This window comes from Mus musculus, chromosome 7 (assembly GCF_000001635.26).
Source record: "Mus musculus strain C57BL/6J chromosome 7, GRCm38.p6 C57BL/6J".
NCBI classification, from domain to species: domain Eukaryota; kingdom Metazoa; phylum Chordata; class Mammalia; order Rodentia; family Muridae; genus Mus; species Mus musculus.
In genome coordinates, this window is record NC_000073.6 from 125,263,167 (window position 1) to 125,277,102 (window position 13,936).

Genomic DNA, 13,936 nt, shown 5'->3' on the forward strand with positions numbered 1-13,936 from the left:
GATTCTCCAGGTTAACAGACCCCACCCCACCCCCAGCCTTTACCAATCCTGAAGGAAGCCTGTACCAGCCTCCTTTCCCTTTGTGCCCACAGAGCCGTCCTCCAGCTGCCTCATATGTGACAGATATTTCCATTCTGCAGGCTATGGTCATCCCCAATCCTTTTTCACAGAAAATATGCAGTGAGTGTTAATGGGGTTACAGAGAGATTAATAGAGCTCTCAGGGTGTCCAGGGCCTGGCTGGCGTTTCTCTAGAAAGCCTTACCCACTCAGGAAAATTTAATGGTAAGACTTAACCCATTAAGAAAGCGAGCACACAGCTTCCACCTATCATGGGCTTCCTCTCTTTTCCTTCTGATGACACCAAGGTTCCATATACTTTGCAGCAGCTGAAAGCTGGCTATATGCTGGGGTTGTGTGGGGACACATTCACAAATGCTGCCCTGTGCCATGCTTGTGATTCTGGGACTCAGAAGGCTGAGGCATGGGAATGGTGAGTTTAGGATCAACTCTGACTATATAATGAGATTGTTGTCTGGAAGGAAGGGGAAGGGGAAGGACAAGAGAGGGAGGGAGAAGAGATGGGATGGAAGGGGAGAGGAGGGGAAGGGAGCAAAAGAGGAAAAAGAAAGAGGAAGAAGAGAATCTGGCCACATTTGACCCACTTCTTGATTCTGCTTAGTACCCAGTGGCTTGGAGAATAAACCTTACCTGCTGTCCTTGAAATACCTGAAAAACATATAGGATTATTCCTATATTTCTGGCTCAGTAGCAGATGCTGGGGGGTGCTGCCCCCTTTAGGTAGCAAAAGGTAAGTGTACTCTTATACACCTTCCTGGCTGCTGCCCAGTTGGTTCCTCGAACTGTCCCTCCCCAGGGGCTTTCAGTGAGTGTGCCCCGACATGTTCATGTCACTGAAGGTAACATCACTATTAAGACCTCCTCTGTGATATATGGAACAATGTGTGGTCCCAACACAAGGTAGAAAAGACTAAAGGGAGGCTTTCTCTGAGTCCGTGGACTTTGTGGTTGATTCACACAACCCAGTGGAACAATACTCAAAGCCAGACTACTGAAAAACAAAAGAAATAAATAGAGCAAGTCTTTTTTTTCCCAGTATGATACTTTATAGTTCTCTATAAGTCTGTCACTCAGCTCCCTACTGGGCTATATCATAGGTTGGTGTTGAACTCCTAGAGAGGAGAAAACAGAAGAGGGAGAAGAACCCATGCTCCCATTGGTACCCATGTGCTTCTGCAGGACCTGATGGGGAGTCACGTGATCTGAGACTGGAGGCCTGAGCCTACATCCTGACCCTCATCCATAAGCTCAGAGGACCAGTTCCCAACGACCACGTCCAGAAGTCTCACTACATGCTTGCTGAGTCCCAGCACTGTGTGTGTGTGGGGGGGGGGGGTGGTACCTGGTACTCAAGTAGGAGTTGGAGAGTTTCTGACTGTCTCCTAGAGGTTATTAGTGTCTTCCTGCCTGGAGTGGGCACTCACATCTCTTGTTTGTCATCGGTAACTTCAAAGGCTGATACTGATGCAGCCCATCTGACCTGCTGGTGCAGAAGCCAGCATTAGTTTCTGGAGAAGCATCTTGAGATCATGTTAGTTCAAAGACACCAGTAGGTCATATTCCACATACACACACACACACACACACACACACACACACACACACAAACAAACACAATCCAGAAACACCTACATAAACCACACAGACTTCATGCACACCACAGAGACACACACATAACATCACATACACATAACCTGCCACACTCAACACACACCACAGAGACACACATACACCATCCATACCACATGCACACACCATACACACACATACTCAGTACACACATACATAGAGCAACACATACCACAGACAGACATACCACACTCACATACTTACACTACAAACACATACCACACTCACAATTCAGAGTCTACCTACCTCCATAAGCAAGGAAGTGTGGAATGACTGCATACACATCTTGAGCTTCAAGATTTTAATTGTGAATGCCTTGCACAGCCTTCTGGAGAAATGCTAGAACCAACACTTGCAACTGTGTGCCCAGGTAAAGGAGACTCCAGGTGTGCACAACTGGGAAACCAGGCAGAGAACTCTGGTCAGTCCTCAATACAGCTGCCTCCCTTTCCGAAAACTAGAACAGGGGCCAGAGATGCACTTAATCAGTTCAGAGTACTTGCTGTTCTTGCAGAGGAGCCAGGTTTGAGTCTCAGCACCCACATAGTGGCTCATAACTACCTATAACTCCAGTTCCAGGAAATCTAGTGCCGCCTTCTGAGTTCCACAAATGCCAGGCACACACATGGTAAACAGATGAACATGCAGACACATGTATGTCCAGACACAAATAAATCCCCAAAGAACGCAAGCTGAACCTCCACGGTCTGGAGTGTATATGCTACATGGGAGTTGGGTTCAATTCTCATCTTCAGCATGCGCTGTGTGACCTCAACCAGGTGGCATGACCTCTCGGATCATGATTTACTTCGTGAGGGTTTCTGTGAGCTCATCTATGGAAAACCTACAGCACTGTGCTTGAGGCATGCTGAGACCATGTGATTTCCATCTTCGGGAACCATGTGTGATATTGCTTGACAGTCTCAGAAGACGCTGGGATTCAGTGTGGCGTTCTACCACATCTCCCTCCCTCTCTGGCAACAGACAATAGCCAGACACTCACAGTGCCACCAATCAGTCCAGGTGCCTGAGTGAGGGTGTCACATAAAACCCAGCCCTAATTTGACACATGATAGAGACATTATGAGAGAGAGGAGTCAACCTTTGCCACAGATAACAAAGTATAGGCTGGCTCATTCTAACAAGTACAGAGTGGCTTGAGAAACAGAAGATGTCCTTGCCATAAATACAACCACCATCTAGGTAGAACCTGGCCCCCATGAATAACAGCATTCCCGTGACTCCCAAGGAGCTGGCACAGCCACCAAATATCACCATTCTCACACACACAATGACTCTGGCCATCCATGCACCTTAGGGAACTAGCTGGGGCCGGGGAGGGGGACAAAAGTATTAACTGCACTTCTCAGGGGCCGACCTGGCTCCTGAAAGGCCCATGGAGAGGATGTGTGGCCCATCTGGAAAATTCATTGTTCTGTAGCCGACCTATATGGTCCTATTTATCCTCCCGTCAGGAATCGCCCTGTGGGCAGCTGTGTAAACTCCAAGGGAAATGGGATATCGATTTGCAATCTCGTAGAAACACACACACACATACACACACACACACACACACACACACACACACACACACACACACACACACGGGAACCACTTTCAAAGCGGTGGCTTCGAACATCTTTGCCACCGATTCTTCTTACTCAGCTTTGCTTCTTGCTTTTTGTTTGGAAAATGACCCTGCAGCCGATATATATTTTATAACAGCTTCTTCCTTCCTTACCTTTAAGGCTCCCTTCCTTTCAATGCCACTCCACATTTCTAAGACCCAGCCAGTAGTCCCCAGCTGGCCTTAGTCTATACCTGTGGTCCACAAATGCAACTGTGAGTATTGGTGCTCTCAATGACTGACTGGACTGGGCCCCACAGACCCTGCACTTAGCAAAGTCATGCCAGACTCTCATGCTGGCATTCTGAGGCTCAGCTGAAGAAAACCTGCTTTCCTCCTCCATCAGAGAGTCAGTGTGCATTCCCAACTCTGGTGACACAACGGGCTCATCTTGGGCCCATTGTTTGGATACCTCAAGTCCACTTAAATGTCTGCCAACAGTTTCCAGCTCTTAACTGGTACTCTGCCTCTGGATGGAACCTTCTGCCTTTGTCTGCTCTATTCCCAGCCCCAAGCCCAGCATGCTACCCCATCTGCAAGGCCGCCTATTGAGTGTCCATTGAATTGGGAGCAAACTGTTATGTTGAATATATGTATTCAACATATATATATATATATATATATATATATATATACACACACACACACACATATATATATATATATATATATATATATATATATATATATATATATATATACATATACACTCTGTTATTTAATTCTAATGCTACAGAGTTTTTCTGGAGCCCCACCTTATAGAAGAGGAAATGAAGACATAGGAACTCAAAGAGTAGACTTCCTTAGGTAGCAGAGAGCCATGAACTCCTGATCCCTTCACTTCCATCTTGGATCCATTTCCCACTAAAAGACATCATTACAATGTGTACATTACAATGTGTACATTTCCAGAAGAAGACTCAGGGGCAGGAACTCAGAGGAGGTTCATGCAGGCTCTGAAAAATGTCTGGAGATATCTGGGTGGGATACAACAACAGGTTGTTGTGTCTATAACAAAAAAACTTGGTATTTCTTTTTCCAGTTACCATGATAAGATGGTCTGACAAACACAACTCAAAGGAGAAAAGGTTTGGTTTAGTTCAGTTTAAAATTACATCATGGCAGGAGAAGTCAGAGCCACAGAGGGTTAAAGCGGCTGGTCACATCACATCCACAGTCAGGAAGCAGAGAGCAATGAATGCTCGTGCACGTTTCACTTCCTCCGTTTGTACAGGATCCCAGCTTGAGGGATGCCCACAGTGTGTGGGTCCCCCTAGTTCAATTAACCTAATTACTCATAGACACACCCAGAAGCCCAGCTCCCAAGTCACCCTAAATTTCACCAACTTAACATTTGAGATTAACCATTACAGTTAGGTTCCAGGTGGCCATGTCTCACATGTCTCAGTGACCCTACTGACTCTCCCCCAAGTCTACCTGGAGAGGCACAGCCCCCTTGTTATGACATCATGGGGAAGTGAAGTTTAGCATCAGCTTGGCTCCAGAGCCAATGACCTTGGTTGATATCTTGCTCTTCTCCCACCTTCGATGCTTTCTCATCAATCACTGGCTTTGTAAGCTCAAGTTTCTGTTTGCAATACCACTCTTTATCCTTCTCTCATCAAGAACAGGACTTGAAATTCAAACCCACTATTCCCCCAAAACCTTCTCTACTTCCTTGTCAACTTCCTCTCTGTTGTGGCCATTACTACGTCTAAGATAACATCCCACCCCACACCTGGCCTTGTCCTTAACCTCCAGCCATGACTCCTCACTGTGGTGCAGTTTCCTTCCTCACACCCTCCTTTTGGCCTATACATCAGACATACACTCTGATGGGTGGTAACCAGTGCCCAATGGAGCTACCTGCATTGACATTACCTGTACTGTGGCACACTGCGACAGGCAGATCATGGTAGCCTGGAAAGTGGTAACCTACAGATGGGTTCTAGCGTCCTGCAAAGGACTGAAATAAAGAAAAAGGGAACTATGCCATCTGTAGCAAATCAATAAATGCTCCCGGGATGTCACCGTGCTATGTGAAATATCCCAGACACAGAAAGACAGGTTTCAGGGAATGTTCATGCTCGTGCAGCCATTATGGATCCTCAGCAAACTGAAACCATAGCTGTCATATTGACCCCACTCCTGGGTATGTCTTGGAATGATACTAATCCTGCATATCACAGACATACTTGACATCTGTGTTTATTGCATCATGTTCAGAGCCAGCCTAGATGCCCATCAATGGAGCAGGTAGAGAGTCGGAGGCTTCTCTAAAGAACTATGGAGGCAAGGCATCTCAGGGAAGTAGATGGGTAAGAGTTTTCTCATACAGTGAAACCTAGATTTAAATTTACATGTAGTCACAGATTGGGGGGGGGGGAGTCATGGAACTACAGTGGGAATCATGAGAGGGGGAAGATATGTTAGGGGTGTGGGAGAGAGGTGGGTAACAGAGCATGTGCATGCTAAGAAGAAAGGATGAGGGGAACCTGCTGGAGAGAGAGGGGGGGAGGAAGAGGGACAGAGAGAGAGGGAGTGGGAGAGAGAGGGGGGGAGAGACAGGGAGAGAGAGAGAGACAGGGAGAGAGATAGGGAGAGAGGGAAAGGAAGAGAGGGGAGAGGGAGTCGGGGAGGGGGGAGAGAGCAGGACTGGGAGAGATAGAGGGAGAGAGGGGGAGGGAACAGGGAGAGAGAGAAAGGGAGACGGAGGGGGGAGGGGGAGGGAGAGAAGGATCCCTGGGGGATTGCTGCAGCCAGTCTAGTGAACTGGGAAACTCCAGGCTTAGCAAGAGATCTGTGTCTCAAAAGGTAGAGAACAATAGAAGAAGATAGCCCATGCCAGCCTGTGGCTTCTATACACATACACATATATGCCATGAACACACACACACACACACACACACACACACACACACACACCAAAAATGCTAAGGAAAAACAAATATCTCTTGTTTTCTCTCAAACACGGAATCTACTGAAAAAAAATTAAATGTGGAAGAGGAAAGGGTAGGGCAGGAGGCATTGCTCTGCCTGCTGTATTCTCCTGTCCCATAGTCACCCTCCAGGGCACATCTTGTGTTATTCTGTTCCTTGTAAAGTCAGAAGCCCAAAGTGGGCATGAAACATATGTGCGTGTTAAGTCAAAATTTTAAATTACAGCTTACAGTAAGTGACATATTTTACATCATACCCACACAGGTGCCCCAGTACCTATTCCGCAGGTTCTGCTCCAAAGGTCATTTCACAAGCTAAACTTTACTACTCACAGTGCGCAGTGATAGTTTCTGACATCTAACCCCAACTCAGAAGCTTAATCTCCTGACCCACACTATACACGCTCACTCCAGAACATTCTGTCCATGGTGAGGACTGACTCACTGGCTGGGGCAAAGTGTGAATGGCTTCTCTAAGTTCCAATTTCATCATCTGAGGGTGAAAATGTTCCTTCATAGGGCACATGAGGCAGTAAAAATTGAAGACATGCCCATGCAAGATGCAGTGTATGAAGTCAGCGAATGGCAGGTACATTGCTCCTGGGTTTCCTTCTAATCTCTACCTCATGGCACAGCACATTCTCTACAGTGGAGAGTGACGTTTATGCTCCTTTGTATGTATTCCTCTTCACCGTCACGATTGGCAGATACTGACCTTGCTGACCATCAAAAAAGCCTTCCATCTATTTCTGTGCATGGCTTGTCCTCTCGCCAACCTCCTCACATCCAGTATGTGTGCCACGAATTTTTGAACCGTAGTCACATTTGTTCTTGTTGGCCTTGGTGCAACAGAGGCCCTTAGGCCACACTCTGGGATGAGTTATACAAGGGTCAGACCTAATCCTCACCCAGCAGGCTCAACAATCCAAGCTCCTCTCTTGCAAGAGCAGCTTGTACTCCTTCGTCGGCATGCAGTGGTATCATAGAGACCAGGAGAGAGATCACTTCCTGTTCTTCTTCCCAGCTTCACAGATGAGAAGACAGATCCAATTCCCCTGCTCTGCAAACTCGCAGGAGGAGACTTGCTAGTTACTGATAGCTCCTAGAGAAATAAGCACAGCTCCTATACCCGAGGCTGTGCTTCTTTTCGTAAGATCCATAACTCTACCCAGTGGCCTCCGAGTTGGAGCCTAGAGCAGCTGGTGCTGCTTGTGAGTGATGTACAAAATCTGGAGACAGCAGAACTCCAAATCTAGTGGGAGTGGGTTTGGATTTTCTCAGATTATCTACTTACTCTGGCCATAGCAACTCAACACATCTCCATGATTAAGTAACCATCTTTCTTTGCTCCCCCAAGGGTCCAGACATCTATTACCCTTCAGCCCACAGTCGCCACTAATGGCTGCTTCCTGCTCCAGAAATCCACATCTGCCTGGACTCCTCTACCCAGAGCCCCCGCTCACAGCAGCTGCAGATGGATAAGCACACAGCAAAGACGTTCCTGTCACATGCTACAGAACAGAATCTGGCAAATGGCCATGCCTGTTATTATTTAAGCTGTCTTCCTCCCTGTCCTCAGGCTGAGCAAAAGCCATACACATCCCAGGCATCTGCTTTTGGCCCCAAGACCTGAAGCAGTTATACCTGATCTTCAGCAGAAATGTAATGACAGGGAGAAGTTTTCTTCCTGTGATGTGGAAACAAAAAAAATGCCCCAAATTGCCCAACATCAGAACCCTCAGAAACACCTAACAGGGTGTTTTGACACATACAGTTCAGGCTTCAGACAAGCCCTTCCCTGTGGAAATGTGAGCTGCGCAAAGAAAAGGAAAGGCCTAAGAAATCTGAATAATGAACGGCAGGATTGGTTTGCAAAGCTGACCATGGAAAGATGGGCACACAGTGCCTGGGCCAAGAGGGCAGCTTTTCAAAGCAAATCTTCTTTTGTCTTTTGCAGCCACACAAAAGTGAGGTCTTTTCCCAGAGTCACCAGGAAGATAGCCTTGTGTCAACTGCATTGACACTCTGGAATTCAGACTTGAGCCTTGAACCACCCGAAACACTGAGAACACAAGGCCGCAGGAGAAAACCATGCCTCCCCTCAGCCGCCCAGCATTGGCTCATCCAGCAGTCTCATGTCATTTATGTCCCTGGCAGGGACCTCTGCCCTGATTCACTTAACATGATCACCAAGATGCCCAAGTGCTTTAAGGTCAGCAGGCCCCAGGGGACTCCTCCCATCTCCCCTGCCCGTGTGTCACTAGTCCTGAGAAATCTATACATATCAATTCAATTTATTCAGTTGCTCAGGTCAAAAATGCATCAAGGCCACCTTTGTTCATGTCCCCAGCTCACACCCAGTTTCAGCAAACTAGAAGTTCCCACCTTCAAACCTGGCCATTTGCCCTACCATCATCATTCAAACCCAAGATGTCAGGCTCCAGCCTGGATGTCTGCAGCATTCCCTCCTTGAATAGTTCAGTTTCCTGTCCCAGCTCCCCAGGCGTGTTCCAGATCCAACCAGAGGGATGCTCTGAGGGTAAATGTCAGATCATGTCACTTCTCTGCTCAGAATTCCCCACAGGCTGCAAGTGTCACTCAGGATCTTCAGCCTACGCCCTCTTTGGTGTTACCTCTCCTAAGCCCTCCCTTGCTTCTTCTGCTCTGATCCTCACGCCTCTTGTCCCCCACCGCACCCCTCATTACCACTGGACTCCAGACCCAGAGCTTTCTTTTTTTTAATTACCATTTTTCCTAATAAGCATACAAAATGCTGGGTTTCATTATGACATTTGCATGTATGTGTGCCTGTTTCCCGAATCCCTGGGACCCCATAGCGGACTTAGCCCTCGATCCTCATCACTAAATCCGTGGACAGGTAAATTTATGTAAGAGCTTCTTTGCAGATTGATTTCCTTTTTAACATAAGTAAATTTATCTTAAAGGAAACAGTATATCTGGACTGTAAATGAATGAGCATTCAAAGTCATAAAGAGAATGCCCCCCCCAAAAAAAAAGAAAGAAAAGAAAAACACACACATACACATACACACACACATATATTGAATAGAAAGAGAAAGCACTGTTATTAAACTGAGCTGGACACTATCGCCAACCATAGCCCCATGCCTGCAAAATGAGAAATCAGCAAACATTTAAAGACATATTCACAACCAAGCTGAGACTGCTTTTAACTAATCAAAGAAGCCAATAAAGAACTGAAAGATAAATAGCTTCTAATTCTCGGACTCCACGTTAACTGATCTTGGGTCAAAATATCACCTAGACACTCTCTCCACCACTCATAAATATTGAGCATCCTACACTGCTGTAAGCAATAAAATAGATATTAATGGCCTTCCATTCTCAGAGTGTGGGTTCCTCCCCCATTTCCCCTGTATCTGTGTAAGGCAACTCAATTTTCTCAGTTGCTCAGGTCAAAGCCAACCTCACCATCTGCCTTGTTCCCATACATTACCCATGTCCGGTCCGTCAGCACATTCTTTTTACTCCTTCAAAATACCCAGTTTGTGACCCCAGAGGACTGTACGCAATAGCCCTTTCCTAATGTGATTGGTGGGGAGGTGCAGAGAGAGGTTGGACATGGATTCTACCCCGAAGACATGTCTAGTGTGTCATGGAGATAAAGTGCGCGTGTAATTGACAAGCATACCGTGGAGGGGAGCAGGTTGTAAATCCCATAAGGAACGCAGAGATAGCATGGTGCACACTGGGACCCGAATGGAGGCAAAAGCGTAACAAGCATGTTTACGGGTCCGTGTGCTCATTCCTTGTGCAGGGTATGTGCTGCCTTGTATTCACGTCTCAGGGGACTTGACATGGGACTTGCTTTATCCGGTAAGGTAAGCAGGTTTGGGAAATCAGAGTCAAGACACACCCCCCAGGGGACTGTTCAATTTTCTCCTCAAGAAGAGCATGGGCAGGGGAGGATATCATTCAGTATGGTCCTTTTATAGGATGTGTGAGGCCCCTGGATTGAGCTGCAGCGCTGTAGGGGGTGAAGAGGAGAAGGCAGAAAGGGGAAGAAGGAAGAAGAGGGATTCACCATGTTGTCTACTGTCCTTCCAGTTGAACACTGGAAATGCATAGAACAAGTCACCCACCCCAATCTGCAAAGCCACAGACCAGGTATGACTGCTTGTGTGGGGGTGCCAACGAGGGGGTGCTTCACTAGAGACAGCTGAGAAAGGAACTGCAAGAACGAGAGATGACTTTGGAAATTCACCAGGCCTACTTCATCCTCAGGGGCATCATGTGGGTGAACTTAACTGCTACAACACACACACACACACACACGCATGTACACTAGCACTCAAGCACGTACACACACATATCTCACTCCAATCTTACTACATTTTGAACCTGCAGAATTTGGGGGATGTGGGGAGAAACAAGCCACCAAGCTATTTTGAAAATGGCTCTGACCTCAAAGCCCATGGAGGAAACAGAAGAAGGAAGAGCAGCAGGTGAGACTTTCCCAAGTGTTTGGGTGTTGGTACCAACTCCCGGTAGTTTATTTGCGTGCACTGAAAACTCACTCTTCCCCCCCAGCATCCACATGCCATGGTTTCCTACACCATCACCCCTCCATTTCCATCCCGTGCCCTTTCAGTCAGCATGGTGATGAGCAGTCCTACGTGTCCCCTCAGGCAGTTGAGAAATGTCCATCCTGACTTCATCACACCACAAAGAAGAACCTGAGACAGACTGAAGCCCAGGGAGCTTGAGGGTGTATTGAATCCAGTGGGACAAGGGGTTGAGGGAGAGTGAGGAAGAAAGCCTGGAGAAGTGCCCAGTGACAGACAAATGGGTTCTACGGGCAGCTGGGCTCGGTCCCACAGTGCTAAGCACACACACACACACACACACACACACACACACACACGCACGCACGCACTCACACACACACATGCACACACATGCACACACATGCACACACACCCAGGAGTGTAAGCAAAGGGAACCGTTGACCCCTATACACAGAACTCAGATGTACCAAAAGGAGCAACTCAGTGCCTGCCCCTGTGACCTTTCTCCTGAGCAGCAGGCCCAGCTACCCACATCATTGCTCAGTGTCTTCTACACTGAGCACTGTCCTTCTCTTTACCCAATGTCTTCCCTTTCCTTTGTGAGTCCCAGAATAAAGGAAAGAACGCACCATCTACTCAATTTTTACAACCTCAAAGATATCAGTTTCTCTGTCTCTCTCACCTCTAGGATCAAAATTGGATTCTAAGTGCCAATCCAGATTTTTCCTAGCCACCACCTCCTCCACTCTGCCATCATTTGTCCCCTGTGAAACTGTCTGGATTCTTAGCATCTGCTCTGAAAAAGGCTTACGTACTAACTAGCTATTTGACGTGTTTGCTATTTATTTTCCACACCTCACAGGTAGGTTCTCTAAGACAGGATGTATTTGTCATGGTTCACTCATTCGCCCAAGTCTAAAGCAGTCCCTGGTCCATAACGGATGCTCAGCAGATGTTTGTTAACTAAACAAATAGCTTACAGGGTCCCAAGAAGCTCATGTGATGGTCTCCAAAGCTGAAGCTGATGGGGTGTTTCTCATTGCATTGTTACTGTACCTTTCAGATCGGTCCCAGAAACGGACTTATAGGAAGAGTCAGGCAGATGGCCTGCACAGAGGGCAACAAAGAATCCTATAACCAGTATCTCATCCAGACACATCTATGGTGACCACTGACTTTCAAAACATGCATTAGAGCATCTTCAGCCCTCCAAGTTTGCATTTGCATTAACTGACTAGGAATGTGACAAGCCTGCCTTGGTCATCCCACCCACTCCTGGCCCCTCCCCAGAGATGTGGCTTCCCCTCCTCACTCACAAGCTCCTCAAGGACAGTGGCCATCAGTACTGGCCCCAGGGGAACATTTCTCCTGCTGGTGCAGCTGGGATTTCCTTGCAGAGAGAACATAAAGATTAACTAGGTGGGGAAATTTTTCCCTTGGCTCTGAAGCTTGGGACATTTGTCTGATGTGGGGCATATTCTCTAGGAGACAGGCTAAATTACTAATGTACTGCTGTATTTAAAATATATTTGCCAGTGATTTACAGCACGGTGGGTAATGTATGTTTCAATAATTTCTTTTTCAACATGAGGTAACCTCAACATATAAATATCTCAGGGTAATTAGTGTTTATTTAACATTTTGCTATGTTTTCCTGTGTGCCCAGAAGGGTGTCATCAGTAGGTGCTGGAGCCCCTTCTATGAGCAGGAAAGGACCCAGCTTTGGGGAACAGGACCTAGCTTCTCTGCAGGGAACTTTGGGAAGCAGACCACCTGCATATTGAGTATGTTTTACAATATTTGTTGATGGCATTAAATTCAGCAATTTGGTGCTGGAGGAGTGTCTCAGTGGGTAAGAATGCTTGCTCTGCAAACTCGAGGACCTGAGTTCAAATCCCCAGTACCTGTGTTGAAATTTGGCATGGCTGTGTGCAACTGTAATCCCAGCACTGTGGGGAGTAGAGACAGGACAGTTACAGAGGTTTGCTGGATGCCAGCCAGCCTAGTACATGACCTCATGTATATATAAATGCACATACTTACACACACATAGACACATACAACACACACAAAATAAACAAATAAAATGACACTGCACATAAAGTTTGAACTTGAAGGCTTCTCTTGATGTCTTTGAAAATTGGTGACACCTGTTTCTTCCCAGAGCTTTCCCCAGTAGGACCTGGGTGGCCAAGGCTCTCCAGTTCCTAAAAACCTTTATGAGCAGCCTCAGCCTCTTAAATTTGTCACTTTGTAACATTATATACCCTACCAGAACTTCATGAAACAGCTTAACAGTTTTATTCAAACTCAGATACTGCTTCCAGAGGGTGGGGTGGTAACCAACCTCAGAGGTGACTGCAGATAAGATTCTAGAGATGGACACAAACTTGACCAAGCCACTCATGTCACCACTATCTGCTCAGCCACACTCTGCAGCCTCCCTTCCCTTGACTGACAAAATCAGGAATTATGGAGAACACTGGTGCACAAAGGTAAGTATCTGGCTCATGATCCCATTCTCTATTGTCCAGGGCATCCTAGGGCTAGGGGGAGTATGATATCCTGCTCTACATAGCCACTATAGTAGGCACATACATTTGCAAAACACTGAACCAGAACACTGGGCAGAAGCTTACAGTGGGCTTATATTTATTTTGGCTCACAGTTTTAGAGTGCTGGGTAGATAGTTGTGTGGCCCTGTGTGCTTGAGTGGAACCTCAGGGAAGTGAAAGGATTGTGTGTGACTAAAGCTGTAGTTTGTTTCTTGGCAGGTAGGTTGCACAGAGCACAGCAGGATGCAATGAGTGAGACAAGAAGGAGTAAGGAATAGAACCCCTTGTGGATCCATGTACTTCCTCTGCTAGCTCCTTCCTTCCAGCATCCTGGATAGTGCTGCTAGCTGAACATCAACCTTTCAGTGGATTAAGCTTTGGGGGGGATACTTCCTATCCAAACCACAACACAGACTCTCTGTGGGAGAGAGAGAGAGAGAGAGAGAGAGAGAGAGAGAGAGATGCCTTCATCAATCTACCTCCATCCCCATATCTCATATCTCTCTGTCCCCACCCCACCCCACCGGTTGTTCCTCCCCACATCACTCAAAATCCC